Below are 6,568 nucleotides of genomic sequence, written 5' to 3'. Positions count from 1 at the left end.
TCTACCTTCAAGACTTGGATGTCTCGCCAACACCTCAAACTTAACGTGTCCAAAACAAAACTCATCTTCCCACATGAACACGGTCTTCCCCTTGATATTCCCATCACTGAAGACGGCACCGCCAATCAATCAAGCAGGGTTAAGTGCTTACTGTGTGCAGTGTAATGTACTAAGCACTTTGGAAAATACAATACAGCAGTTGGTAGACACGATCCTTTCCCACAAGAGCTTACACTCTCCAGGAAGAGACAGTATTAAAGTAATGTTCCCAATATTTTGATGAACTGTTCACTGTTGCCAGATCACAAGTCTACTGATGTTGTTAAATGTTTTCCTAAGGTCAAGGTATACCAGGATCTTGTTCTGTTTGTTTCTCCTAGAGCTGATGTTGGCTTTATCCTGTGGTAGCCTGAAATTACCTGATCATTATTGAAAGCTTTGACTGGGATGATCTTCAGAAGGTTTCGCTTTTTGTTTTGTTTTATGGTGGTTGTCAAGCACTTGCTATGTGTCAGGCTCTGTTCTCAGTGCTGGGGTAGAAACAAGGTAATCAGGTTGGACTAGGTTCCTGTCCCACTTTGAAGCCACAGTCTTCATCCCTTTTTCACAGATGAGATAACTGAGACCCAGAGAAGTTAAGTGACTTGCCCAAGGTCACACAGCAGGCAAGTGGTGGAGCTGGGTTTAGAACCCCAGTCCTTCTGATCCTCAGGTCCAGGTTTTGGACTAGGATCCTGATGGCAATCAAGACCAGTGGTGTGCTGCAGTCCTCTGTTCTAGGTCAATTATCTGAATTTGGATTTCCACACTTTATCCACCCCACCCTTTGCCCCACAGCACTTATGTACATAACTCTAATTTATCTATATCTCTAGACTTTAAACCTGTTCTGGGCAGGGAATGATCTCTTCATTCTGTTGTTATGTCCTCTACTAAGGGCTTAGGACCTTGTTCTGCACAGTGTTAGCACTCAAAAAATACCATAGATCCACTGTTGCCTCTAGAGTGTAAGCTTGCTGTGGGTTGTATTTACATCTACCAATCTTATATTTTACTCTCTCAAGCTCTCATTATAGTACTCTGCACACAATAAACACTCAATAAATCCAACTGATTGATCTAAATCCACACTGTGATTCTGCGGTAATTTGTTCAGTGAATGTTTTTATTGGCAGTGGAGAGTTCTGAGTTCCCGCTATAATTGCCTCAATCAATCATTGTTACTGAGCACTTAGTTTGTGCAGAGTACAAAGTGCTTGGGAGAGTAGAATATAACAATATAACATATATTCCTTGCCCACAACGAGTTTACAGTCTAAGTCTTTTACAATCTGATCTTTTCCTTGTTGAATGTCACCTTTCTTCTCCAAGATGCTAATCATAGTGGCATATTGAAGATCCTGTGACATTTCCTCAGTGTTCCCTATGTTGAGAAGAGCTCATGTAAGTGTTTAAGCTGAGTAACCTCTCCAGACTTGACCATTTCATTCAGAAAGACATTAGGTCAGGAGCTTTGCCATTTTTCATGAATCTTCTTTCAGCTGTTACTTCCACAACATCGGGACAACTGTCATGCTTTTTCTCAGTAAACATTTTCCTAGCTTGAAAGCCAGATATTCAAAAATAGGTTTACTGAAGAGACTGCTGAAATAATCTCCTGTAGTGTGGCCCGTACAGGAAGGATGCTTCAAGCGCATTTATCTTCTCCAAATCTCTGGCCCAGAGCTGCTCTGCCATTAATCGAACCTGTAGGACAAAACCAGATGCGAAGCCCTCTTCAGAAGTGTAGTTGAGATGAAGAGGATCAGGTAGCTTCTCTGGGCTTTTATTTCAAATCAGTCTGCAAGAATCATTGTGCATTCAGTATTAAACAAGTATGAATCTTTTTTTTGATAAGCCTTAATCAATGGTATTTATTGAGCATTTAAATTATGCAAAGCCCTGCACTCAGTGCTTGGGGAAAGTAGAGTGCAAAGAGTTGGTATATAATTTTCCTTAAGGTTTATTACATTTCTGGCATTATTTGTTCTTATATCTCTATATGCTTAGCAGTGGATGTGCTCAATGGATGCTATTCCCTGTTGTGATGCTAAACTATTAGGATAAACAGAAATCAGCCTGTCTTTTCTTTGTGCACTAGAGGCTATAGCAAGGGTTGAAAAAAGCTCCTCTCTTACACCTGCATTTACACCAAAGATTCTGAATCACAGTTCACCTTCAAAGAAAGGAGATGAACAAAGATCTATTTCTTTAATTAACCAGTTTTGAACCAACTCAGCTCTCTCTTTTTGTGAGGTTTCTTCAAACTGAATTGAATCTATCGAATTACAAAAATGCCCCATGACAGCAGTAGGAATGTGTCCTAGCATCGGGCACCTATAATTACTGCAGTAATTCATCTTTTACAAAGGGCTAAGGAAATCTTCCTTTAGCATCTTAGGGAACAATAACGTTATTCAGAATACCAAGAAAATTCATCAGCGTACACACACAGACTCGTGGCACCAATGCATGACCTTATCTTCAGGAGCCATCTGTTTATTCCTTTTCCCAGGGCCCTATTTGTTAATGGAAAAACCAAATCTGATTCCACCGAATCAGATAAAACACTAGTGTCCATGACCTCCCTGAGTTTTTTTTTCTAAACCATTTTTCTTAAATAAAGAGACTCTTCTGGGTTAATTGTTGGAATTTCAGTTTAATCCATCAGGAAGCAGAACCCTATTCTTAACTTTGTGGTTTCCATTCAAGCCAACACCTAAGGTATCCTGAAAGTATAAATACAGTGCAGGTTACTGTTCTTTTTGTGGCTTGTAGGAAGGAATTATGTACCTGCTACTCCGGACAGAAAGGGAACATAATATTCCTCTATTTTGCTGTCAGGTTCCCACGGTAGGTAGGCTTCAGCTTCTCCTCTCTATCTTCTTCATGCTCATCTCTTTTCTTTAATGGCATTTGATAAGCGCTTAATAATAATAATAATAATAATAATGTTGGTATTTGTAAAGCGCTTACTATGTGCCAAGCACTGTTCTAAGCACTGGGGTAGATACAGGGTAATCAGGTTGTCCCACGTGAGGCTCACAGGTAATCCCCATTTTACAGATGAGGTAACTGAGGCACAGAAAAGTTAAGTGACTTGCCCACAGTCACACAGCTGACAAGTGGCAGAGCTGGGATTCGAACTCATGACCTCTGACTCCCAAGCCCGTGCTCTTTCCACTGAGCCATGCTGCATATGTGCCAGGCACTGTTCTAAACACTGGGGTAGATACAAGCTAATCCAGTTAGACACAGTCCCACATGGGGCTCACAGACTTAATCTCCATTTTACAGATGAGATAACTAAGGCCCAGAGAAGTGAAGTGACTTGTCCAAGGTCACACAGCAGACAAGTGGTGGAGCTAAGATTAGAATCCAGGTCCTTCTGACTCCCAGCCCCGTGCTTTACTTTGCTTTAATCACTAGGTCGTGCTGCTTCTCCATCGCTTCTGCACCTTTTAACTAATACCCAATATCCTTAATGCCCAATATCCCTGCCTCTATTTGCTGACCAAGCCCATCATATGGGTTGCAGATACCTTCACTTTCTTTAATCCAACTTGTTTCCCTGCCGTCTGCTTTCCCCTTCCCTTTTACTCCATAAAACCATAATCTCCAAAGTAACCAGTGACCTTCTCCTTTCTAAATTAAATGGGTCTCTGTTCTACTCTTCCTTGTCTTCTTCTTTGTCTTTGACACTGCAGATGACAATCCACTTCCGCAAGCACTAACAAACCTTGATTTCAGAGACACGGTGCTCTTCTACTTCTACTCCTTAGTCTATGCCTGCTCCTTCTCAGCCTAATAGATTGGCTCTTCTTCAGTTTTTCATGCTTTAATAGTGGGTTTCTACAAGGCTACATTCCAGGTCTCCTGCTCTTTTCACTATAAATTCATTCACTTGAGGAGTTTATCCACTTAGGTTGACTCAACCTTCAGCTCTGAAGCACAAAATCTTCCTCCTTAGCCTTAATTCCCCACCTGCTCTGCAATCTTGCATTTCCTTTTGCCTCCAGGACATCTCTCATAGATGTCTTGCTGGCAGAGCAAGCTCTGCATGGATAAAATCAAACCCTTCATCTTCCTTCCCAGATTCATCTCACCTTTCTCAACCCGGTTAGCTATACCAGTTGTCCTGCCTTCCTGAGGCAGTAGCCTCAGACTTCAAATTCACAATCAACTCATCACTATCGTTCAACATTCCCATTTGGTTGGTCCCTAAATCTAGTCGGTTTTTCCTTCTTAACACTTCCCAGATTCCTCACCGTCTTCTCCATTTCAATAACCCCTCTCAGGTACAAGACCCCATCCTATCTCAACTGTATTATTGTACTGACCTCTACACCCATTTATCTTACCTTAGCCTATCACTTAAAATATGTAATCATGAGGAAAGGATTAATTCCTCAAGTTTGTCTGGATCATGTGTTCCTGTTAATGGATCATCTAGGTAATTTTATCGAATGATTACTGTGTACAATAATACTGTGGGGCTTTTGGTCCCCAGATGTTTCTTAGAATGAGAAAGTGTCTCCCACCAAACATATGTTACTTTTTAGACTCTAGAGTGAAAGTTCACTGTGGGCAGGAAATGTTTGTATTACTATATTGTACTCTCCCAAGTGCTCTGCATACAATGAACACTCAGTAAATACCTTTCCATGCAATATTATTTTTCTAGCAGCTCAATTCTGAGGGGAAAAATCAGATGCATCCCCAAATTACCAAAATATGACAATATATGAACCCTGGAATTTAGCAGAGAGAGACAAAGCTGGTTTCTGAATAATGCAAAACAACCACATAAATATTTCTATTTCAGTGCCCCAAAATTTCATCTAACCCCCTTTACAGCCATTCTGTAAGTCACACAGCATATGTCTTTGTTTTCTTTAGTTCAAAACAAATTAAAATAGGCTTTGAGCTTTCTTTTTTTTCGTGCCTGTGCTCGACTTGGTATTGGATCAGATCATTATATAAATCTCCAAGCAAAACTGATATGAAAATCCAGGAAAATAAAAGCACATAAAATGAATTAATGGAATGGGCTTCAATTAAGCACTATGTATTTATTCCTCCTAACTTTTTTCTAAAGTAACACTATCAAATTTAATTCTGATATTTAATATTTTTCCTCTCGTTTCCCATGTGCTCAATTCATTCTTTAGTCATACAGGAGAAGCACTGAAAAAAAGACTGAATTATTCAAATCCAGACCACGGTATGTGCAGCTAAGGATCATCTTTTGGTGACATATTTGAACGGTGACACTCAATTATGTTACCTAGGTAGAACATTGTCCAAGGTTTCACAGGTATATGAGGAAGTAGGAAATTAAGTTGAGAAAGCTACCAGAAAGTATTACTACTATTATGACTACCACTAATAATAATAATAATAATGGTGTTTAGGTACTCACTGTGTACCAAGCACCGTGCTGAGCATTGACTTAACTACAACTGGATCATATAGAGTCCCTGTTCCACAAAGGGCTCACGTTCTAAGATAGAGGGAGAACAATCATCTACAACTGCTACTCTTCCTCCTCTTCCTCCTCCTCCTACTAGGAGGACAGTTGTCCTATACTGTTTTTAAAGAACATTGTTAAAGACTTGAAGAATTTAGAGAACATATGAATTTTCAAGCAGCACAACCAGTGGACATCCCAGTGAGTAATTATGAATACCATGTTCCACTTCTAGAGATTTACAAAGGTATATTGACTTTCTGGGAGATTTGGGTGATGGAGATGATTTAATTAAGCTCATATTTTCCAGTGGCATACAAATCTGAATCATCAGACTCATTACCTATTTTTAAGCCGAGCAACTAAGGAGCATAGCTGGTCTAGTGTTCTGAAGGAAAAACTGATTTAGTGTAGTGACCAACTGAATGTGAAAGCTGAAAGATAGAGATGAGTTGAATGTGAATTCAGAGTTTCAGGCAACTGGAAGAGGAAGACAATTGGGATGGCTAAGTGGATTGGGAAAGATGAGATGAATTTGGGAAGGAAGATGAGGGTTTAGTTTTAGCCATGCTAAGCTTGATCTGTCAGCAAGACATCTATGTGAGATGTCCTGGAGGCAAATGGAAATTCAAGATTACAGAGCAGGTAGGGGATTATGGCTATGGAGGAAGATTTTGTGCTACAGGGATAGAAGTTGAGACCACTTAGGTGGGTAAACTCCCCAAGTGTAAACTCTCATGCATTCCCGTCATGTATGAGTGGCTGTCCTACAGTCCAGATCAGCTGAATGGAAAGTCTGCTTTCTTCTGACTTTTTCTGTTGCATTTGCCACTCTCAGTGCTTGGGGCTGGTGCAGACATCCAGTTAATAGGCCATTTTTAGCTAGTTCCTTGATCCATCTCAGAGCTACAAGGATTAACCCATTTGTAAGAATTAATCACCTTTCCCAGGAGCTTCACTGAGGATTTCCTGGCCCAGACTGAACCGGGGTCATCTGCTCTGGAGCAAGGTCCTCTCTGGAAATCATCCAAGCTTTGGATAAAAAAACCCAGATTAACC

The sequence above is a fragment of the Ornithorhynchus anatinus genome, chromosome 16, assembly GCF_004115215.2.
Source record: "Ornithorhynchus anatinus isolate Pmale09 chromosome 16, mOrnAna1.pri.v4, whole genome shotgun sequence".
NCBI lineage: Eukaryota > Metazoa > Chordata > Mammalia > Monotremata > Ornithorhynchidae > Ornithorhynchus > Ornithorhynchus anatinus.
The sequence above is the reverse complement of the archived record's forward strand: the minus strand, read 5'-3'. Positions refer to the sequence as shown.